At 47.5% G+C, this 24,893-nt stretch overlaps 1 long non-coding RNA gene across 3 annotated transcripts in view; it reads right to left on the minus strand.

Annotated features, from left to right (window-relative positions):
• Window positions 1-24,893, minus strand: part of LOC120406451 — a 56,726-nt gene that overhangs the window by 20,902 nt on the left and 10,931 nt on the right. For 2 of the 3 annotated variants that reach the window (XR_005599272.1, XR_005599271.1), the window contains exons 2-3: window positions 20,310-20,457; window positions 19,404-19,941 (exon numbers count right to left, since the gene is read on the minus strand). This is a non-coding gene — a long non-coding RNA (uncharacterized LOC120406451). Of the gene's footprint in view, window positions 1-19,403; window positions 19,942-20,309; window positions 20,458-24,893 lie in introns of those variants that run through there. The other variant, XR_005599273.1, reaches the window with a different exon arrangement.

The following is a 24,893-nucleotide window of genomic DNA, read 5'->3' on the forward strand; positions in this document are numbered from 1 at the left end:
TCGCAGACCAGCTTGAGCAAGGCTGAAGAAAGTACAGAGAGAGAAGGGGGGCCCAGGAGAATCAGATTCAAGAAGCCTGGTGCTTGGCATCACTGTTCTGACACCAGCTTGGAGGGATTTGCTCCCCTGTGAAAAATTCCCTTTAACATGACAATTGGGCAGCCTGGCGAGTCCTCTCCTTGGCACACGAGGGGAAGAGCTCGGGTCCTCTGCAGGAGTCATGGCTATTTTTGCTGCAAGAGCACTGCTCTGGTAATGACATAAGCATTTATATAATTCAGGGGTACACGCTTTCATTCGTGCAAGACACAATATATCAAACACACGGGCTTGTGGGGTTTGTTTGTCTGCTTGCTTAACCTGTGTCAAATAAAGATTTCAGTTTTAGGTCAGCCGCTCCAGTCTGTCACTCCCAATCTGCAGGATATGCTCTGCTTCATTACCTTACTGCACTCCAAAGGAGTTCAGACTAAGGGAAATGCAAACCCAGGAGGATACAAGAAAGCACTCTCTCCTACAGGCCGTAACACAGGAGCATTTCAGATCTTACCACAGTTAAAAACACACACAGAAAGACAGCAGAATAAGGAGCTATGAAGTGATGGGTGATCTTTGTAACAACAACATATCCATGGCCCGGCCGCCTCCCAAGCACTGTTTCATGTCCTGAGGCTGCTCTGCAGCAGTCCTGCCTCAGTTTCCTCACTTTTCAGGGCTCTCTCAAATCAGTCTCCCAAAACAAACTCTTCTCTGCTTCAGCCTCCTAGGGGCTGGATTTATTAACATAACAAAAATCACCCACCCCCAATTTCTCACCTCTTCAGAAAGTCTGTACACCCAGTCTTTCCTTCTGGGGTCTCCCAGGCCTTCCCGGCTTGAAGTCTTTTCTCTGAAGACTCAGGTTCTCTTGCTGAACTCCTAGCAGTCTCTGTCGTCATTCTAAATTCCCATCTGGTTCCTCATGGTTCCCTGCTGAAGCCTACTCACTCCCAGCCCCCTTTCCCTGCCTTGCTACATCTCTGCTCAAGTCTCTCATTCCAGCTTCCCTCCACTTGTTTTTCCCTGCTGCTCTTTATAGGATAATCAGCTTCTCCATACCCAGCTGGTACCCCTACATCTGCAAGTGTAGCCAAGGCCTTAGCCTGGTTTCAAATTGGTTGCAGGAGTTTAGCCTGCACATGACACTGACACAACCAACTTTATACTGATACCAGAGTCCATATCAAAGTTGTACCAGTTTAACTAAATGGGTATAAAATCACAGCATTAGTTATATCAGTAGAGGTGTGGGTCCAGACCAAACCTAAGACACTTTGACAGCAAGACACAGCCTGATGTTTACACAAAAGTTGTGCTTCTTTAACTGTACTGATAGAATTAAAACAGAACAACCCTCTAGTGTGGACACCATTATCCTGGAATAAAAGTTCTTAATGCAAGCATAGTTACTCCCATATGGGAAAGGGAATAGGCTATATTGGTATTAGGCACCTTTCTATCAGTATAACTGAGTCCACACTAGAGATTGTACCAGTATAACTAGATCAGAAAAAAAAAATCACCCCATCGTCAACACAGTTATGCCAGTACAAAATCTGTGTGTATGCTGGGCCGCAGGTATGAATCTCTACAACTGCTATCGAGGCACAGATATGGGGCTGCAGTAGTGGTATAGTGTAGACCAGAGGTCCCCAAACAGTGGAGCACCCCCTTCTAGTGCGTCACAGAGGAATGTTTGCGGGGGAGCACGGGGTCAGAGCCCGCGGTCCCGGCCAGCCCCCTCAGGGGGCGGGGAGAGAGCACCACCAAGCCTCACTCTGCTCCCAGCTCTGCTTAGGCCTCACCCCCAGCTGCAGCCCTGACTCCCAGCCTTGGCTCCCTGCTGCAGCCGGGTTGCAGCTCCGCCTCCGGTCCCAGCCCCAACCCGGTCCCAGCTCCTGGCCTCAGCCCCGCCCCCAGCTGTGGCCTCCTTACCCCTGTCTGTACCCCAACAAAGAGACATGGGCCTGCTCCTCACCCCGGGGGGGTTGGGGGTGGCCACAAACAGTGATAACAGGAGGGCACGTCCCTGCAAAGTTTGGGGACCAGCGGGGTAGATGCTTCCTACAACCGCCGGAAGGGGTTTTCCTGTTGATGTAGGTAATCCACTTTCCCGGGCGGTGATACCCCTGTCGGCAGAAGAATTCTTCCGTCAACCTAACCATGTCTACGCTGGGGTTTAGGTCACCCTCACTATGGCATGCAGGGCATGGCATTTTTCACAGCCCTGAGCGACATCGCTAGGTTGATCCAATTTTTACGGGGCTATTCCCAGCTCGCGGACACACACTTGTGCTAGGTCAGTGAGCGGGAGTATACACTGCAGTGTAGCCACGGTGGCATGGCCAGAGGCAGCAGAGCCGTGCCGAGCCCATACCCATGGGGTTCGGGAGGGTTTGTGCTCAGTAGAACTAAGCCGTGCCACCGCCGCCCTACCTGTTCTACTGCGGCTATACAGGCCAATTCCCATGAGCTAGGGTGAGGATGTCTACGTGCGGTAGGAATCACACCCTTAGCTTGTAGTGGAGATGTAGCCAAAGTCTTCACCCTCACTGCCAAAAGAGAGGTGTTTTTATACTGTGTTAGCTACCCGGATAGGAAATCACAGGGGAGATAAGGCACTGCAGTTTTTACCTCCCCATCGCCAGCCAACGTCAACCCTAGGTGTGTGTGCGGGGTGGGGTTGGGGGAGGGTTGACCCTGACTAGCTACTTTGAGACAGAAATGACCTGGGCCTGGTCTATCAAGCTAGAAAACTGAATGTAAAAACACCCTCCCCATTTTTTTTTTTTTTTTTTTTTTTTTTTTGCAGTGAAGACACAGCCCTCTCCTCAAAACACCAAACAAGCATAGCAATCGATTGTTTAATTATCTCCTCTATCACTCAGGTTGACGGCGCACAGCAATCTGAAAAAAAAATCATTCGCTGACTTTTTTTTGAACCCCCCCGCCCCCGCCTGCAACCCTCTCGTTTAATTAACTTCTTGGAGTATTCAGGCCTCCAGTGGCCAAGACAAAGGATGATTTTTAATTATCTAGTAAATTTTTTGAGACCTAGAATGTCTTCCCTGCGTCATGCCAAGCACCATAAAGATACTGGACTTTTAAATTAGCTTCTAAAATCACTTTAACACATGGGGAGGGGGGGACCTTCTTTAACCTTTCTATTGTCATTCTTGAACTGATTTCACACACCTGGTCCCCGTACGCTGCCATCCTTTTCTTCCTTTAATTATCTCCTGCAGCAGTTTGACCAGTTGTCTTTCATGCTATTGTTTTTATTATTATCCCTCTAATGGTTTTCTCTACACCAAGATTGTACCCTCTTTGGGGAAGTAGCAGTCGGAAGAGAATTGTTATATTATTCTTTGCTATGTATCGACACAGTCTGTACTGCAAAGCAAATAATAATATAATAATTCTCTTCCGACTGCTACTTATCGTTGCTCAAGATGCACAGATGGAATGGTGCCTCTGTGCATGGGGTTCCCCCTGCCCTGATCTATGGATTCACAAATCTGGTTAGACAGCAGTTATTATAGACACAAATAAAACAGACTTCCACACAGATTGGGTCCCAGCTTTGTCTCCCTTGTTTACCAGGAACCACACCCAGTTTGGAACTGTATGCAACACAGAGAGACATCTAGTGGCTGAATAATGTACTGCAAGTAAACACATCATTGCACAACCCCTACAGTATCAGAGGGGTAGCCGTGTTAGTCTGGATCTGTAAAAGCAGCAAAGAGTCCTGTGGCACCTTATAGACTAACAGATGTACTGGAGCATGAGCTTTCATGGGTGCATCCGACAAAGTGGGTATTCACCCACGAAAGCTCATGCTCCAATACGTCTGTTAGTCTATAAGGTGCCACAGGACTCTTTGCTGCTTTTACAACCCCTACAGTGTGACAGTAGTATAGGTCCATGATGGTGGCCCCATTCCCCACCACACTTCTGGAGGCCTTTCTGCACAATCTGGCAGAACCCTATGCTGAAGGAGGGAGGCTAGGCATGGGGGAGGGATGCATATCACCAACCCCCATCCCCACTGAGATTATTCAGAAAAGACCAGTGGGTTTGGGGCTGTGATCTTTTCTGTGCATCGTCTCCCCCAGAGGAATCTTTGGTATCACCATTCCAATGGTGCTGCACTTCCAGAGACTGGTGAGACACCCCCCTCCCACCGCTGGGCCCTAAGTGGGGGCGGGGGCAGGGGTGATCCTCGTTACAAGGGCTGCCTTCATGGCTGGGCCTCCCATGCTGAGCTGTGGATCAGGAGAAGGGAGGTACAAGGGACTCCATACTGTTAAGTGGCATGTGGCCCTGCTGGGTTGGCAGAGAGAGCGGTACTGGTAACAGGAAGGCAAGAGGAGATGAGAGAAGATGAATAGGCTCGTTGAGGCAGCATTCTGAATGGGTAGGAGTGGGGCAAGACCCGAGTGAAGGACGTTGCAGTAATCGAGATGTGAGCTGACGGCAGCTTGGACAAGAATTCTAGTTACACGGATAGACGGGAATGGACGTTATTTGGAAAGAACTGGCAAGATTTCTACCTAGCCTGGATCTGAGGCCCCTCAGAGAAGTAGGAGTCAAAGATCCTGCCGGGGTTACAGGGCTGAGTGACACAGTGGATGGTGGTACTGTGCACAGTAGTCAATAAAGGAGGTAGCAGAGAGGGCTTGCAGGGAGAAGATTAAGAGCTCTGTTTTAGCCATGTTGTGCTCACACTGATGGCTAGACTATCCATGAAATAGGGTGGCCACGCATGCATTCCCTGCATACTGGTACTTCCACTGCTGGTGTGAACCCACCACTGCCAGCGGACGTACAGTGCATGAGAGGTCAAGCCGCATGAGGGGTGTGCAGGTGCCATTTTTGAGAGGGCACTGCCCCTCCCCCATGGGCGTGACCTCAGACACGCAATGGATGCGAGGTCACTTGGAATGGGGCAGGTCACTTTTCAAAATGGCATCCTCCGTCCAATACCAGACAAAACCTCTTTCAGTTTTGTTGATACTGGATAGGGGACAAACCCTAGAAAAGTAGGAGCATCCAGTGTAATACCGGAGGAGAGGCCTGCCTGTCATGAGGAGATGTCAGCTTAACTTCAATACCCAGAAGGATAATAGAACAAATAATCAATCAATTTGTAAGCACCTAGAAGAAAATAAGGTAATAAGTAACAGTCAACATAGATTTGTCAAGAACAAATCATGTCAAACCAACCTAATATCCTTCCTTGACAGGGCAACAAATCTTGTGGTTGATGGAAAGTGGTAGATGTGGTATATCTTGACTTTAGTAAGGCTTTTGATAGTTTCACATGTCCTTCTCATAAACAAATTAGGGAAATATACGCTAGAGGAACCTCCTATAAGGTAGGTACACAACTGGCTGGAAAACCATACTCAGAGAGTAGCTGTCAATCAATCAAGCTGGAAGGGCATATCCAGTGGTGTCCCATCATCATTTCACATCTCAATGCCCCAGAAAGGGATCTGTCATGGGTTCAGTTCTATTCAATAGCTCCATCTATGATTTAGATAATGGCATGGAGAATACACTTATAAAGTTTGTGAACGATACCAAGCTGGGAGGGGTTGCAAGCACTTTGTAGGTCAAGATTAGAATTCAAAATGATCTTGACAAACTGGCGAAATGGTCAGAAATAAATAGGATAAAATTCACTCAGGACAAATGCAAAGTACAACACTTAGGAAGGAACAATCAACGACATAAATACAAAATGGGAACTGACTGCTTAGGAAGGAGTATGGAGGAAAGGGATCTGGGGGTCCTAGTGAATCACAAACTAAATATGAGCCAGCAGTGTAACACTGTTGCAAAAAAAGCAAACATCATTCTGGGATGTATTAGCAGGAGTGTTGTAAGCAAGACACAAGAAGTAATTTTTCTGCTGTACTCAGCACTGATAAAACCTCAGCTGGAGTGTTTTGTTCAGTTCTGGGCACTACATTTCTGGAAAGATGTGGACAAATCGGAGAAAGTGCAGAGAAGAGCAACAAAAATGATTAAAGGTCTAGAAAACATGACCTGTGAGGAAAGATTGAAAAATATTAGGTTAGTTTACTGCAAAGAAGAGACATCTGAGGCGGGACACAGTAATAGTCTTCAAGTGCATAAAAGATTGTTATAAAAGGGAGGGTGATAAATTGGTCTCCTTAACCACTGAGTACAGGACAGGAAGCAGTGGGCTTAAAGTGCAACAAGGGAGGTTTAGGCTGGACATTGGGAAAAACTTCCTAACCATAAGGGTTGTTAAGCACTGGAATAAATTACTTAGGGAGGTTGTGGAATCTCCATCACTGGAGATTGTAAAGAGCAGGTTAGACAAACACCTGTCAGGATGGTCTAGATAATACTTAGCCCTGTCTCAGTGCAGGGAACTAGACTAGATGACCTATCAAGGTCCCGTCCAGTCCTGCTTTTCTATGATTCTATGTCAGAGAGCCAGGCAGAGGTTTTAGTCTGGACAGGAGACAAGTCTGGAGTAGAGAGGTAGAGCTGGGAGTCGCCACTGGCCTACCAGGAGAAAGGAAGTGTTCTTCGTGTTCTGAAAAGCAAGCTGAGCTCTCCCCTGACGGCATTCCAGCCCCCACACTCAAGTGTGAAAAGCCAGAACCTCTTGCCTGTATTTTTAGTCTTTGCCCACGGCAGTTTTGCCACCTAGGAGCAAACATGCCTGGTTTGCTGCTGCCCACCAGACAGATGATGAACCTTCCGCTGCAAGCGAGTGGCTGTAATCTGTCTTTCCAGCCAAGCGTTTCCGCAGTAAGGGAACGACCACCGGGCAAGCCCATTTCATGGCAAGATGCATCTTCTCCCCTATGGTTAGCTTGGTTTCCTACTCATTAACTCCAGGACAGCTGATCCTTCATCCTCAGGCCTCCCTGGCCGGCATGCGAGTTTAGGCTCCTAATGCAGCGTCTGTTATTCAGAAGAGCCCTTCAGTATCTGAATTAAACCCTGAACAGCCATGTCGCCCACACGCTGGTTGATAAAATGGGCAAATGAAATTAATTTGTCCTCCTTTCTCCTTGACTAAAAAGAAACGGGAAGTGTCATTCCTTATTCTTACAAAGGGATAGAAATTAGAAATGCAGACGATCTGTGAGTTCATCTAGGCCAGGGATCTCAAACTCAAATCACGAGGGCCACACGAGTACATTGTACATTGTACCAGTACATTGGCCTGAGGGATGCATCCCTGAAACCTTTTCATACGATACAAAAGTATTAGTCAAAAATGAAAAAAAATGAAGAGTAATATAGTATGCTATTAAAAGTCAATGTATTAACTTTTTGAAAAATGTAATGCGAAGAGGGGTTTTAATAAAATATAAATACTCAGTAATGCACCTCACTCAAAGACAAAACACGCATTTACTTTTAGAATTACTTTGGTTAAAGTCACCCCCTCTGCCCCCGGCCCCGCCCCCACTCCACCCTTTCCATGAGGCCCCGCCCCTTGCCCACCTCTTCCCACCCTTTCCCCACCCCCCATTCCAACCCCTTCCCCAAAGTCCCCGCCCCAACTCCGCCCTCTCTCTTCCCCAAATCCCTGGCCCTGCCTCTTCTCCACCTCCTCCCCTGAGTGCACTGCTTCCCCACTCATCCTCCCTCTCTCCTGGAAAGTCATAAGCGCTGGAAGGTAGGCGGAGGAGCAGGGATGCGGCGTGCTGCGGGGAGAGGAGCTTGGCCGCCGGTGGAGTCAGCACCTATGACGGGCCACTGGAAATAACTCCATGGGCCGCATGTGTGTTTGAGACCCCTTAACTAGGCGCTCTTCCAACCAACACAGGATTGTTCCCTACAGAAATATATCCTAGTGGTTTTGCTCAGTCTAGTTTTAAATACACTAAGGGGCAGGGCTTCCAGCAATTCTTTTGGGAGGCTATTTCACATGTTTATACCCTGCTGAGCTAGGGATTAATCTGCAGCCACTTTACTAATGTGTACACTGAGTCACGGGGCAGTTAAGTGACTAGCCCAAGGTGTCACACACTTCCCCAGTGGCAGAGCAAGGAAGAAAACTCAGGAATCTTAATAGATTCATACTTTTAAAGGCCAGAAGGGACCATCATAACCATCTAGTCTGACTTCCTGCTTAACCCAGGCCAGAGAAATTCACCCAGTAATTCCTATTCTGAGTCCAATATTTTGTGGTTGAACTAGAATCTCTCATTTAGAAAGACATCTGATTTTGATTTAAAGGCTTCAAGTGGAGAATACACCATACCCCTTGATGTGTTGGTTCAATGGCCAATTACCCTCACTGTTAAGAAACCGGCACCATATTTCAGCTTGAATGTCTCGAACGTCAATATCCAGGCACTGGATCTTTTTACTCCTTTGTCTGCTGGATTAAAGAGCAGAGCTAGGAAGAGACACTGTTTCCAGATTCCTGGTTCAATTTCCTAGCCGTGGATTAAGCTGTCTACTCTTCCAGAAACTTTCCTAAGGCCTTGTCTACACTACCAAGTTTTGTCGCCAAAACTGCCATTTGTCGACTGTGACAGACCCAGACCAGTGGGGTACAAGAGTCTGGTCTTATTGGTAGCCAGGAAGTGGGCGGGCAAAGCCAAAGGACCTCCCCACAGCCTAAGGGGAGGATCCACAGGACCTGGATAAACAGGGGTCTAGTAGAAGGCAAATATACTGGCCACTGGATGAATAGTTTTCTGTTCCTTGAGTGACCAGAGCAGGGGCTTCACTAGAGCAATCAGGACCCTGCTAGAACCAATTAAGACAGGCAAGCTCATTAAGACACCTGGAGCCAATTAAGAACTTACTACGATCAATTATGGCCGGCAGGCTAATCAGGACACGTGGTTTAAAAAGGGCCTCCCATCCGTCAGTAGAGGGTGTGTAAGGAGCAGGGAGTGAGAAGCTGCTGGAGGACTGAGGAGTACAAACAGGATCAGGCTTCAGGAGGAAGATCCTGCAGTGAGGATAAAGAAGGTGCTGTGGGGAGGCCACGGGGAAGTAGCCCAGGGCGTTGTAGCTGTCATGCAGCAGATACAGGAGACATAGACGGGTGCTAGCCACAGGGCCCTGGGCTGGAACCCGGAGTAGAGGGCGGGCCTGGGTTCCCCCCATTCCCTCCAACTCCTGACCAGACACAGGAGGAGTTGACCTGGTCTGTGAGAAACACCAGAGGGGAAGGTCTAATTTGGAAAGGGATCTGGCCTGTCCCTGACCCACTAGCTGGGACAACAGAGACTGAGGAGATTGTTCTCCGTTTTCCCACATGCTGGATGAGGTGAGCTGAGTGAATGGCAGGTTTGAGCCTCTAGCAGAAATGGCCAAACTGAGGGCTGCCGTGAACCTCTGAGATGAGCAAATCCACCAAAAAGTGCAGGACCCACCAAGGCAGAGGAGGAACTTTGTCACAGGACCCAAACAGTGAGTGCGTACACACTGCAAAGTGACTTTTGTTGGGGAAAATGCCTGGTTTTGGCAACAAAATACATCCATCCTCACGAGAAATTTATGTCTTTTTCCTCTACATTTTTGTTGACAAAATGCAAGTGTAGACACCGCGCTTCATTTCATTACTTTAATGGCCTCCAGGAGGTATCCCACAATGCTGTTCCTGACCGCTCTGGTCAGCAGTTTGAACTCCACTGCCCTGCAGCCAGGTAAATAACCATCTGCCCCTCCCCATTAGAAGCCCCAGGAATGTTTGAAATTCCATTTCCTGCTGACTCGGCATGGAGAGGTCTCATCGCCTCTTCCCAGGTGACCATGGAGGGTTATCGCAGCAAACGCTCTCCCACTTGGACCACTGCAGTGCTGCTGGCTCTGCTCAGTATATGGGGAGAGGAGGTCGTGCAGTCCCAGCTGCGCTTGAGCTGTAGGAACTGGGATACCTATGACCATAGCAATATTATCCTCAGTGAGGTTCAGCCTGCCATAAAGGCATCGCCAGTGCGCCTTTAATCTGCCAAAGGCGCATTCAGCTCTCATCCAGCACCTACTGAGCCTGTTGAACTGCTCCTTACCGCTGTCCAGGTGTCCCATGTGAGGTTTTATGAGCCACGGCTGTAAGGGGTATGCAGGATCCCCCAGGATCACTATGGGCATTTCAACACCCCCCACTGTAATCTTGTGGTTAGGAAAGAAAGTCCTCACTTGCAGCTTTCTGTAGAGGCCGGTGTTCATGAAGATGCATGTGTCACGCACCTTCCCAGACCACCCCGTGTTGATATCAGTGAAACACCCATGATGATCCACAAGCACCTGAAACACCATGGAGAAATACCTTTTCTTATTGATGTATTCTGTATTGGTCTGGTGCCAAAATTGGAATGTGTGTGCCATCTATCACCCCTCCACAGTTAGGGAAATCCATTTCTGCAAAGCCATCCACTATTTCAAGCACATTTTCCAGATTCACAGTCCGTCGTAGGAGGATGCAATTTATGGCCCTGCACACTTGCATTAACACAGCCCCAACAGTCGACTTCCCCATTCCAAATTGATTCACGACCAACCAGTAGCTGTCTGGAGTTGCGAGCTTGCACACAGCAATTGCCACACGCTTCTCTACCGAGAGGGCAGCTCTCATTCTGTTGTCCTTGCGCCGCACGTCTGGGGTGAGCTCTGTGCACAGTTCCAGGAAGGTGGCTTTCCACATCCGAAATTTCTGTCGCCACTGCTCATCGTTCCACACCTGCAAGATGATATGATCCCACCACTGAGTGCTTGTTTCATGAGCCCAAAAGCGAAGGTCTACCCTCTGCATCTGCTCTGTGAATGCCAAAAGCAATCTAAAGTTGCTCCTACCCATGTCACGCAGAATATTGGCCACCTGCGAGTCTTCCTCAGTTAGGAACTTGACGATTAACTGCATTGCCATCCGCGATGTTTTCATGACAGTTAACAGAGCACAGAAGAGCAGTGCAGGATTCATCCCTTCTCACAAAGATTCTGGGGTGCACAGCAAAGAAGGGCCATTGAAAAAATGCCATGAAAGAAAGCCAGAAGCCCATGGAGGGCTGGGACAGAAAGCAATGCATCATGGGACATTTAGCACTGTCCCAAGATGAGCCGCGATCTGCTCCGTCATCCCACAAAACCTAATGACAGAAGGACTGTGGTATAGGTACCCACAGTGCATTGCTCACACTGTCGATGATGGTGCCCCCACTGTGCATGCAATCTGCTGGCAGAGGGAGCAAGTGTGAACACGAAATTGCAATTTTTATTATGTCACTTTTGCCAACACAAATTGGTAGTGTAGACATGGCCTTAGTCACACTCTCCTTCTCTCCGGTCTCATACACACACAACTGCTTCATCACAGAAATGTAGGGCTGGAAGGAACCTCGAGAGGTCATCCAGTCCAGCCTCTTGTGCTGAGGCAGGACCAAGTAAACCTAGACCATCTTTGACTGGTGTTCGTCCAACCTGTTCTTAAACACCTCCAATGACGGGGATTCCACAACGTGCCTTGGAAACCTGTTCCAGAGTTTAACTACCCATATAGCTAGAAAGTTTTTCCTAATATCCAAACTAAATCACCCTTGCTGCAGATGAAGCTGATTACTTCTTCTCCTACCTTCCATGGACATAGAGAACAATCTATCTCCATCCTAACACACTTGAAGACTGTTATCAGGTCCCCTCCCTATTCTTCTGGCCTCAAGACTAAATATGCCATTTTTAACCTTTCCTCATAAGTCAGGTTTTCTCAACTTTCGTTTTTTATCGGGTTTTTGCTCCCCTCTGGACTTTCTCTAATCATTTCCCAAATGATCACTACACTCTGCCCCATCAGTGTGTTAAAGTGGTTTTCTGAGGTGGTCTTTCCTCCCCAATCATGTAATGTACCACAGGCTCTGGGATCCTGTGAAGTTCTACAACAGAACAGAGACTGGCATGCTTCTTTCTAACCACCCCCCTGACTGTAGCCTTGAGGGAAGACATGGTCACACCGTGCCGGGGTGTGTGTGTGTGTGTGTGTGTGTGTGTGTGTGTGTGTGTGTGTGTGTGTGTGTGTGTGTCTCTCACACACACACACACGCTTTTCTATTTATTTAGACGATTATCGAGCTCAAGAATTTTGCTTCCAAGTTGAGTTTGACTCCTTGATCAATTTGGATCAGCCTTCAACCCTGTCATTAATCTACCCTTGCTTCCAGCCATAGTGTACGGCTCATCAATCATTGTTCCCTTACAATCAAATGCGTCAGTCCCCTCAAATCCCAGCCTGTGAAATAGCCATCTGCTCATGCGACTGCTTCAAATAATCGCTGGTCTTTTTGGAAAACCAGAATGGAGGCACTACATCCTTCTGGGTGGGCAATGACTGTGGCAGGTGTAAGGCAGACAGATTGCTGCAATACATGAACAGACTGAAAGGACACAAACCCAGAGAAATCAGTCTGCGCCGTGCTCAAGAGAAACAAACAGAATACCAAATATATTCTCCCCCCAGGAAGAGCTAGGAATGGCCAGGCTATTGCCCTGTTGTTCAGTGGGAGTAGGATTGGGCCCTAAAGTGGATAGAGCACTTGGCTGGGACTCGGGTGACCTGGCTTCTATTCCCAGTTCTGCCACTGGCCTTCTGGGTGGCCTTGGGCAAGTCACTTCCCCTCCCCATGCCTCAGTTTCCCGAGCTCTAAGATGGGGATAACAATACTGACCTTTTTTGTATAGTGCTTTGAGATTGGCTGAACAGTGCTATGCAAGAGGTAGGCATTATCATAACTCACATTGAATAGTACCTTATTACACCCACACCCGCCCCATTGATGTACGTCACAACTCACAGGGAGTGAGGATGGCACGACTGGGGGCTAGGGCTGAGACGCACTCCCATACGGGGGGCTTACCCAGAGACCTACACACCATCTCAGTTCCTTTACAGCACCTGTCCTGGGAGTAAAAAACTGGTTAAGAGACAGGAGATAAAATGGAGAGAGAAGCGGCTCTACACGGAACGGGGTTAATATCGCGGCGTGCTGGGGCTTGAACTACACATGGTGGTGGGTAGGGCTTCTGGCCTGGCTCCCCAGCCCAGGAAAGACTGACGCTGGGCTCGCACTCTGGTCAGCCCTTTCCTTCAGGGCACAGCTTATTCTTCAGACACAGTAAAACAGTTCAGTGTAAACTCCACATATAAACTTGGCTGCCCCTACCCCATTGACCTGAGCTCTTCTGCAGGGACCCAGAGACCTGCCCCCTTGCGTGTCTCTGCCCTTGCTCCAAGGCCAGCCACAGGAGCAATGTTCCTCCTGCAATTCTCCCTCACCTGAGCCACTTGCTGGCTTTTACAATCCCTGGATCTGTCTTAGCTGGGATGCAGTTGATCAGCCAGGATGCAGCTGATCAGCCACCAATGAAGCTAGGCTCCATTCCCCATAAAGGGCCAGCCACCATGGTACACGGTGTTCGGTATCTACACTAATGAGGTAGAAGAGGTTTGATTAACAAGGAAGCGACGCGGAATTGCAAGGAAGCCCAAAAGCTCCTTGAGAACACAGAAATGGTTTGCCTTGTGTAAGCCATACCTGCTCGGTTTGCCACTCTGTCCCCCTCTAGTGGTGCCGAGGCCAACCAACGATTGATGAACCTGCTACAGCTTTGGCTACCAGAGCAGGGTCTTTTAGCTCAGGCAGCAGAGGCTTGTGCATTCAGATCCAGAGGGTCCAGGTTTGAGCCCCGCTGCCGACAATCCCCCCAAGGGCATCAGCATTATAGTTGATCGTTAGTTGTCGCTTGTAGTTCGGTAGTGCCCGGAGATCCCAAGCAAGATGGGAGACCCATTGGGGCTAAGCATGGCGACAGATTCAGCTGAACATAGGGTAATAGGAACTGAAAGGAACAATTTAGGCTATTTGTACACGCTGATGATTTCTGAATTAGTCCCACCTCTCTAGGAAAAAGATCTAGTTGTCATCACAGAGAGGTCAGTGAAGACGTCAGCTAATGTGAAGGAGTTTTCAAGGAAATGACTAACCTGCTGAGAAAGCACAGCGTCCCTGGACAAATGGATAGGGTAGCATTACTTTGAGCAATGCGTTCAGTTTGGATCACTGCACCTCAGAAAGGCCAGCCATAGCAGGCACGGAAAGGGCTCTCCCAGGACGATGATGGTTAGAGGAGCAGGGGATGGGTAGTAGGGTTCAACCAAACAATAAGATTACCAGCTTTGGCCTGTTAAATTGGACATTGGGAGGAGGAGATCAGATGCAACCCTGATGTAAGTGGCTGATGCCGACGGAATTTGCATTTGCTCAAGCCCTGTTCCAGCAAAGCACTTAAGCACATGCTTAAACTTAAGCACATGGAGTAATCCTATTGACTTCATATGCATTAAGTGCTTGCTGGATTAGAATATTAAGGCAGGGCTGAATTTGGCATCTGATGAGCACAGGACTGGGAGCCAGGATTCCTGGGTACTGTTGAGAGCTCTGACACAGACTCACTGTTTGTCCTTTGTCATGTCACTTTCCCTCTCTGTCCCCCAACCTCTGGAATGGGGGTGATGACACTGCACAACTTTAATCACACAGCAATTCCTGCAAGAGCAGGGGTCTTGGCTCTGGGGTTACAGGGTAATTATGTTCTGCCTGTTTGCACTGATGTTCCAGTTAGGAATTGCATTCTTCTCATGCCCTGTCTTAAGTGTTATGTGGTAACAAGAGAGGCAGATTATTTCAGTAGTGGGTGCAATGATACCCCTTGGATAAAAGGTGCCATGCCAATATCAGTACTATGCCAGCTATCCCCGCATCGTGTGTGTTGTTATCTGTTTGTTCTTACTGTACAAGAGGGATTGAATACATGGAACTACACCAGGATGGACAGCTGAGGCAGAGAGATGGAAAGATGTAAGATGCTTTGAATCTAACAAGCTTATGTGTAAGTCAATCCCATGTTTGGAAGTGAAAGTCAGCAACGATCCATCCAGTGAACTCTGCTTAGACACTGTATTAATAATACCTTCCTAATTAAACTGCAGCCAGTAATGCACACCTCAACTCTGGACAGATCTAAGAATCTAGTAACGGACGTCACGGGTTAATTAATCAAACCCCACTTAAAGGAGCTCAGAAACAAGGAGTCTGGCTCTCTGTGCTTAGCTAGCTAATTAATTTCAGGTGAAATGTGTTCAGAAAGCCAGAGGAGGCTAGGTGGATCATAGCTTCAACTGACTCCTTTCCATTCAGTGGGAAGTTAATTCATAGGAGGAGTGATTGCCTTGCTAAAATCTCCAGGAGAGTTCACAGGATTATTCATCTTAAAATATTCATTGCAAATGCATTTTTCATTTCCAGGCTTTCAAACGGAGACGCGACGAGGCTGCTGCTAGTGCCAAAGCCCTGTGCCTCGAAGCCAAAACAAAGTGTAGCAGCCTTGCCCTTAATGAGAACAGTAACATGTTCGGAGAGAGACTACGCCACAGCAGTTTGCAGCGAGGGCGCCTAAAGCATGACGTGCTATGAATTACCGCCGCAGCCCTTGGTGGGTTGGCCTCCGGTGAATGGCCGAGAGGTTCTTACGTAACCCCCTTCATCCGTAATGCATGAGGCTCGTCAAAATGCAACGGCAGCCACTGGGGTATTTCTGGTGCCGCGCCTCAAAGTTCTCTAGGGGCTTCTCTGCCTCCATGTCAGCATTTCAAGTCCATTTGGAGGAGACCCAGTGGCTCACTCCCTGATGCTTGCTGCTGAGTGAGTTCCGGTTCTTAGAGGTCTTTGATCGCAGTTTTTAATGTCTGCGGGCCTCCACTGCAATGCAGCCCCAAGTCCAAGCTTTCCCGGAGTCGTGGCTGAGTGCGCATTTTCTGATCCGACTGCTATAGCATAGGCGAGACACGCAGCATCGCCTGTGCTTAAGAGTGCTCAACATTCCCCATTATTTAACTTCGTTTTCAGTTGCTTTACAATGTTGCCAAACTTAAAACCCATTTAGGCTGGCGTTTCCCACGCTGGCTGGCTGGCTGCCTCAGGATGAATTTTCCTGGAGACATTTCAGCTAAAACAGTTCAGCTGTTTCCCAAAAACAAAGTTAGAGGAAAATATATATAAAAAAAAAAATCTTACCATTTTACTGAGAACCTCTAGCATCTCCATGCTATAGAACAGGGACTGGGAATTTGGCAGGGGGTCGCCCTGGGATTCAGGTTGTGCCTTTACTGTCCCCATGAAAATTTGCAGATGATACTAAACTGCTCAAGATAGTTAAGACCAAAGCAGACTGTGAAGAACTTCAAAAAGATCTCACAAAACTAAGTGATTGGGCAACAAAATAGCAAATGAAATTCAATGTGGATAAATGTAAAGTAATGCACGTTGGAAAAAATAACCCCAACTATACATACAATATGATGGGGGCTAATTTAGCTACAACGAGTCAGGAAAGATCTTGGAGTTATCGTGGATAGTTCTCTGAAGATGCCTACACAGTGTGCAGCGGCAGTCAAAAAAGCAAACAGGATGCTAGGAACAATTAAAAAAGGAATAGAGAATAAGATGGAGAATATCATATTGCCCTTATATAAATCCATGGTACTCCCACATCTTGAATACTGCGTACAGATGTGGTCTCCTCATCTCAAAAAAGATATTCTAGCACTAGAAAAAGTTCAGAAAAGGGCAACTAAAATGATTAGGGGTTTGGAACAGGTCCCATATGAGGAGACATTAAAGAGGCTGGGACTTTTCAGCTTGGAAAAGAGGAGACTAAGGCGGGATATGATAGAGGTATATAAAATCTTGAGTGGTGTGGAGAAAGTGAATAAGGAGAATTTATTTACTTGTTGCCATAATATAAGAACTAGGGGCCACCAAATGAAATTAATGGGCAGCAGGTTTAAAACTAATAAAAGGAAGTTCTTCTTCACACAGCGCACAGTCAACCTGTGGAACTCCTTGCCTGAGGAGGTTGTGAAGGGTAGGACTATAACAGAGAACTGGATAAATTCATGGAGGTTAAGTCTATTAATGGCTATTAGCCAGGATGGGTAAGGAATGGTGTCCCTAGCCTGTTTGTCAGAGGGTGGAGATGGATGGCAGGAGAGAGATCACTTGATCATTATCTGTTAGGTTCACTCCCTGTGGGGCACCTGGCATTGGCCACTGCTGGTAGACAGGATACTGGGCTGGATGGACCTTTGGTCTGACCCAGTATGGCCGTTCTCATGTTATGTTCACCCAAATTTGGCCACATTATCAGCCTTTGGGGAAAAAAACCCTGAGTTTGCACATGCTCTGTAGAGAATTGCTGGCATTTGGCTGCTAAATTCATGGAAGATGTCAGCTGCACTGAGCATGCTCCAGCATCTCACAGCTCCTAGGTGTGATTAGGCAGCACCTGAGCATGCTCTAGCCCAGGGATACAGGAGATCAGTGGGATTTCCCCTGCAGTTGCTGTTCCCAGCCCGAGGGGACGACTGTGGGACCAGGCACTGGGAGACTGACTGGTGCTCTCAGTGCTCTGCAGTGAGTACGTAGGCAGAGGGACAGGGAGGGAGCCAGAGATGGGGGTGGGAGGGAGGGGAAGGTGAAATGGGGACATTGGCAGGAGCACTGGGAGGAGTGTGGGGGAGGAGCAGTGGAGGGAAGACATGGACTGGAGCTGAGGCAGGAGCCAGGAGGGATAGCAGTAAAGTGGCAGGGGACAGGGACAGGAGCTGGGGAGATGAGATAGGCTGGGGGGGCAGGGACAGAGGGGGTTTTAACCACTAGAGCACACTGCCCTCCAGAGCCTGGACCCCAACCTGTAATTCCCAAGTCTCACCATTCCTTTCCTGGCTCGCAAAAGCTGTGAAATCCACTGGCAAAGTGTATCCCTCCTCCAATGTCAGGTGAACAGAGAAGATGATAGCCTTCTACTGCTACCAGTTACTTGGTTAGGTTAAGTAGTAAGTAGAGGATTGTGATGCGGATCTAAAGGTTGGAATCCTGCTGATGACCCATGTTGGAGGTCAGTATGGTTCCACATAATAACATTATTTCTTTTTCCATTTTTTTAAAGTAGGAAATTACATGTAATATGGGTTGGGGGGTGTAAAAGAACATTAAGGTTGCAAAGTCAAGTGTTCAGATGTTAGGAGATACCAGAAATTAAGCTGGCTCTGAGAAACACTCCCAGGTTGCATATCATAGAATATCAGGGTTGGAAGAGACCTCAGGAGGTCATCTAGTCCAACCCTCTGCTCAAAGCAGGACCAACCCCAACTACATCATCCCAGCCAGGGCTTTGTCAAGCCAGGCCTTTACACAGACCAGCTCACATGAGGGGAAATTTCTCTAGATGATGGATCTCGTGGGGATTTAGAATAGATAACGGTGTTCTCCTTCTTGTCGGTGTATGGTGAGGGTGAGGGAGGCAGAGAGGGAAAGGAATGGAGAGCAAGGTGAAACTAAACCCTGGGCCTGAGTATCCTTTGCGCTTACACGGCGGTAAATGAGGAGTAACGCCAACAGAGCTACACATAAGCGTAGTTTGACTTTTAAGAGCAGGTTAGACAAACTCCTGTCAGGAATGGTCTAGATAATTTGTCTTGCCACGAATGCAGGGCACTAGACTAGATGACCTCTCGAGTTCCCTTCCAGTTTGATGATTCTATAAGTGGGGCTGCACATGGGGGACAAATTCCACCCCCATTCCCGAAGCTATTACGCTCCCCCCGCCCATTCTCCTCCAAACTACGTCCATGGAGCTACAGCAGTGTAAACTAGGGGCTAAATTAGAAGCGAATCAGGTCCAACGTCCTTTCTTGTACTCTTATCTACAGTATGAAACCACTTCATTCTAGAGCTGGCTGGGCAACAAGAATGCCATTTGGTGAAAACATTTCAAGGTTTTCACATTCGGTTTTGTCCTGAGGCGGAACAAAAATGAGATTGAAAAAAAAACAGACAGACAGAAAACCCTGGCCGAGCTCTCTCAGGCTGGCGGAGACCTAGGTTCATGTCCCTGTGCTGTCTGATTTGGAAGAAGGCCTTACACCTGGGTCTTCTGCAACCAGGTGAATTCCCTAATTCCCAGGATCAGTCAGTCGCACTGGCCCAACTATTGATACAAAATGGAACAGCTCCAACAGGACAGAATGAGAGAGACTGACGTGATAGCCCAGTGGATAGTGGGTCAGAGACGAAGCTCCTGCCTTAACCACTGGGCAACTGGCTTTTTCTGGGATCTCTTCTTCTGACCACAGATTTCATCCTGGACTTGAGAAAACATCCCAAAGAACAAAAGCCAGCACGTTTCTGCATTTCTACCCCGCTGGGTGACCTTCGGCAATGACTTCACCTCTCCGTGCCCCAGCATCCCCATCAGTAAAATGCACGTAATGACGCTGACCTCCTTTATAAAGTGCTTTGAGAATGACGGCTGAAAAGCGATAATAATAATAATATTTATCCTCAGCTATTGAAGCTGGAAGGGGTCTCTTCAGTCACCTAGTCCATCCCCAGCTCCACGGCAAGACACTCTTCATGATTTCACACAAACATCCCCACTTCCACTCAATATCACTTGGTTACTGGGGAGCAAGGCAGGCACCTATTCACTGTGCAGCATCTCTCCCGTTTTGTCACATGCCCATCCATCATGCTGCCCATCACCCTAACCTCTGTTCCCATATTGTCACTAAAAACATTGATACATTTTTATAGACAGTTCTTGAAAAAAAAAAATTAAAAGGTCCCAGGAATCCCAGCTGAACCCTGGACTGCTGGGCTCCAGCTGGGCTCTGTCCTACACACCCCTGACTCTCCTCGTCATCTTCCCCCTCTCCTGAAATTCTCGTGGATGGTCCCAGCTCTCAGAGGTGTGTCCCGTGTCCAGAGAGCGGAGCCGATGACGCTATTGGAGTCCCTGGATCTGTGTCACACAATCGAGGCTCCGTTGTGCTGAGCCCTGCACCAAACACATTATACGAGGGAGTCCTTGGCTCCAAAGAGCTGAGTGCTACTGTCGCCAGGGCTGATTCCAGGCACCAGCCGACCAAGCACGTGCTTGAGGTGGCACCTTGGGGCGTGGCGGTGCTCAAGAATTTTTTTTTTTGGTTCGGCTTTCTATAAGTGAGCTGAATAAGTAAGGCATTTACACATAGCCCCCCCAGATGTGTCTGCTAAACAAACTGGATTCATGCCCCACATATATGCAGTGTGGATTTTTAGAACACTTAGAATCAATTTTTGAAAAGCTGGTCAAAACCTTAATTCTAGTAGACCTATTGGCCCACCATAGTAAAGAGCTTCGGGGGGAGATCAGAACTCACCTACCTGTGAGAACTTGCATGAGTTCCTTCAGACACAAGGGAAGGCTAGACGATCACATCAGAGATGCACATGTTCCTCGCTGCAAACGCAAATGGCGAGAACTGGACGTGGGTCGTCGTGGGAACAGCGTTGCTAAGTATCCCCCATCAGCCTGCAAATGGAGCAGAAAAATAATATTAGTGTTCTGAAGCACGCCAATTATGTTTACATGATGAGCAAGCGGATGTCACTGTCAGCTTCTAGGCGGAGCAACTGGCAAGTCAGAAGTGCCGGCTGTCACTGGCATCTCATCCTTGCTGTTGCTCGCATCCTGTATTCGGGGAAACATTCTCTATAGAATCTGTGCCTTGCTTCGCTTTCTGCTCTTGCTGTCTCTGTCTCCTTTATTCTGCCATAAAACCAAGGTCCTGGCCGTTAGTAATTTATAAAGATCCCTAGGCACTTTTCTCAGGAGATGGAGTATTGAAATGCAGTTTCTTGGACAGCTCCGTAGAGAGGTATAGCAACTGAGATCCTGGATCAGAGTAGGAGTCTGTGTAGCCCAGCATCCCACCTCCAGTAGAAGCCAGTGCCAGCTGAGTCACAGGCGGTGTAAGACACCTCAAAATGGGCAGTTCTGACTTGGATAAAGGTGTTCTACCTGCCTACATTTCCTGTGCCATTTCATTTGGCAACAGCGTTCTTCATGCCAGTCTTAAACGGCTGAGGCCTTTTATCTCCCAGCTGCATCCTGCTCCAGAGGTGGCTGCTTTTCTTTGGTGCAAGAAATGATTCCAAATTCCTAATCTGCAAAAAAGCCAGATTTTGTCCTGATTTATACCTTGGTTGCACATAACTCAGGACACAAATTTGACCCAGTCTGGGAGTTTGGCTGAACTGCTTTGGGATGACAGCTGTTGCATTATTATAATTTGCCAGAGCTGAGCATGACACCTTCCCAGAGAGCGCTCATTCTAATCCCTGCCCTGAGGAGTTCACCATCCAATGTAATTAGAAAAAAAAACCCAAAAACCCTATGGTGAAAGACCATTATTAAAGTTGCATGGTGGAGCACTTTTCACAGGTGCTCACTAATGACGTGTTCCTGGTTTTCTGGCTGCCAGCCTTGAGACCCTGGGGTCTGATTTGTAGAAGTGCTGAGCATTCAGAGCTGCACCCAAGTCAATGGGAGCTGCACTTGGAACATGTAATCAGGGGCGAAGGACTGTGAAAAATCAGGTGCTAGGCATCTCACATTGGGCACTCAAAATTAGGGGATACTTTTCACCTTCAGCTCACTGGGCCTCATTTCTCTATCTGTAAAATGGGGCAAACTTAACAACGGGTAATGCCACCAGCCCTGCCTGTAATACAGAGGGTGTCTGTGTGGCTCAGTGACTAGTCAGACAATTTGGGTTCTATTCCCAGCTCTGTTACCGATCTGCTGTGACACCTTGGGCAAATCACTAAAGCTGTGTGTCACCTCCCCAGCCTTTATCTATTTAGACTGTAAGATCTTCAGGATGTGGGTGCGCTACAAACACCTTATTAGAGGCAGTCTCTCAAGGTGAGTTGGGGCTTCTACATGCTAGCGTAATATAGATAACATATCACAAAGCTGCTACAGTGATGATCGTGCATGCATTCTTAGAGACATTATTACTGAGGTAGAGATGGCATAGTGGAGGGAGGTAGTGTTACCTAGGGGATAGAGTACTGCACTGATACTCAGGGAACAGAGGCTATATTCCCAGCTTGGGCACGAGCCTGCTGGGTGACACTGGGGCAAATCACTTCCCCAATCTGTGCCTCAGTTTTCCCATCTGTAAAATGGGGATAATGATTCTTCCCTCCTTTGTAAAGTGCTGATAAAAAGCACTGTACAAGACCTGGCTGTTACACCCTTTAGTATATCTCTATTGACATTGTGGGACTATTTAGCACAATCCCAAAGAGAAAGTGGTGACATTTCATAAAACAATTAGCGATGGAGGTGATTGCTGTAAACCCATCTTGTCATCAGTAACAAAATGCCGTCTCAGCCTTCTTCAAAATGTGCCGGGGAGACTCATGTTTTCATCATTAATTACCACGTGACAATGTTGGGCAAACATATTCCCTAATCTGCTGTATTTACATTCAGCAACAGAATAGCAGGCTCCAGCCTGACCCTTGTGGTTAATGATTAGAAGCAACCTCTGTAATTAATTATGCTGTCTTTTATTTCTGTGGTTAAAAAGATGCTGATTAAAAAGTTAGTGTTGATATTGATGTGCAGGGCTGAAAATGTCCAAGCTTTGGGGAACAGCTCTCCCTATTACTCTGGAGATGTGGAAATTAACTCACTAGAGTAAGTCTTAGAATATCAGGGTTGGAAGAGATGTCAGGAGGTCATTAGTCCAACCCCCTGCTCAAAGGAGGACCATTCCCCCAACAGATTTTTGCCCCTGATCCCTAAATGGCCCCCTCAAGGATTGAACTCACAACCCTGGGTTTAGCAGGCCAACACTCACACCAGTGAGCTACCCCTCCCCCTTGTCCTGCTCTCTCCAAATCATTTTATGTGCTGTTTTCTATACAGTCCATCACACAGCCCTAGGTAAAGGGTTTATTGGAGAGGTGTTTGTTGCAGGATGCAGAGCGCTGAGCAGATATCGGAGAGCACTGGACATTGGACACACATTTTACATTTCAGGTTTGAGTATCATTTCGGATCATATAATTTATCCCAACTCAGAGCAATGATTCCTTTAATCTTTGACAGTGGTTAGGATCAGAACATTTGTGGGAAAGCATGTGTGTTCACCCACCCCCACCCCACTTCCCTCCCCATCCTCCCACGGCTGCCCTAATTAATAACAGGAAGCCAGAATTGATTCAGGGAAGTCCTATGGTCTTTGTCTGACAGGAGGTCAGACTAGATGATCACTGTGATGGGTTGGGGTGTCACCTGATGTGCTGGGGTGCCACTGAGTCAGCCTGTTCTGCCAGCCTGGGTCCCCTTTACCTGGCCTTGCTGGGCTGGGCTCACAAACCTCTTCCAGTCAAGCACATGGGCAGGGCCACACCCAGCTGCACAGAGATAGAGATCCGCTCTGGAAAGATTCAGCCTTAGGGGCTCGCTCCGACACCCTGCTGCCCGCTCCCTTCAAGGGGGACAAACCCAAAGTTTTTAATGAAATTCACCTCCTCCCTAAATGTGGAGAGAGATATACACAACTTCTTGCCCTTCCCACCCCCCCAGTTAGAAATTACATAAACTGGATTATATTATAAACAAGCAATACGTGTATTAACTACAAAAGGTGAATTTTAAGTGACTATAAGAGATAACAGACAAGACAAAGCAGATTACAAAGTACGCAAGCTAAGCTCAATGTACTTAAGGAACAGGTTACAAAATGTAATTTCTTACCCTAAATATTATTTTAGGCAGGTTGCAACGTTTCCGTGGTTCAGAGTTCCAGGTATATTTCTTTTCAGTCTCAGTCTGGACTCCCCTCTGCCTTTCCTTCAGGTGGCTTTAGAAATCTTTCTTCTTGGGCAGAGAGGCCACGGAGAGGAGGAGTCCGTTTGCCTTCCTCCCAACCCATAAATAGGATTTACATAAGGCAGCAATTCGCTCTTTCCCAAACTTGACCCCCTTTCCCTTCCAGTGGAAAGTTACAAGAAGTCCATGGTAATGTTTAGTATTCGGTGACAAGACCACCTGACTCTGTAATGTCATGGAGTCCATGAGTCAGTGGCAGTATGGAGCATTCACAGTCCATTGTCCTCACTGATGGGTCATCAGCCCTGTCTGGCTTTTCCATTGTTGTACTGGAAGTGTTAGCAGTAGGTGTCACCCAAAGTAGCATAGTTGAAATACAGATACTTAGTCAATATCCCTAACTTCGGAGACAGAAATGATACAGACATGCAACTTGGATAATCCCATTCAGTAAATTATAACCTTTCCAATGATCTCTTACAAGACCCATCTTGCATAAAGTACATCTCAGTTATGTCATATTATAAGCATATTTTCATAAAGAATATGGAGTGAAACGTCACAATCACAATGATCCCTCCTGGCTTTAAAATACATGAATTCCTTAATTCTACATGGTAGTGTATAGAAATCAGGTAGAATCCCTTTAAGGAGTTTGTGAGGTCTCCACTGATGCTCATTGTGTTCTGTTTCTAGAAGCCTTCAGCAACCAATCAGAGAAGCAGTATTGATGTGACTAGGCCATTTATGATTGCGTACAGTTAGTAAATACAGATGTTTGGGACCCATCTTTGCATGTGTTGTTTCTTCATGTCATTTTGTTATGTAAAGAACAATAGACACAATATAGACACTCCCTGGTCCCATCTGGGGCTCATGAACTAGTGCCCTGAAGCATCCTATCATTGTTTACATGAGTTCCCCTCCAGATTCACGCTAAGAATGGAGTCCCTCCCAGCTCAGGCTAGTGAAGGTCTAATAAAATCCAAAGAGTCTCTCCAGCTTTCCAACAGGGTAACAGAGCAGAATTTGGCTCATTTCCATGGCAGAGGGATGACAAAGCGGCGTATCTTTAACATCTGTACATAAAGGAAAGAGAAAATGTACTGCCTAGATTA

This window comes from Mauremys reevesii, linkage group 5 (genome assembly GCF_016161935.1).
Source record: "Mauremys reevesii isolate NIE-2019 linkage group 5, ASM1616193v1, whole genome shotgun sequence".
In the NCBI taxonomy this organism is placed as follows: domain Eukaryota; kingdom Metazoa; phylum Chordata; order Testudines; family Geoemydidae; genus Mauremys; species Mauremys reevesii.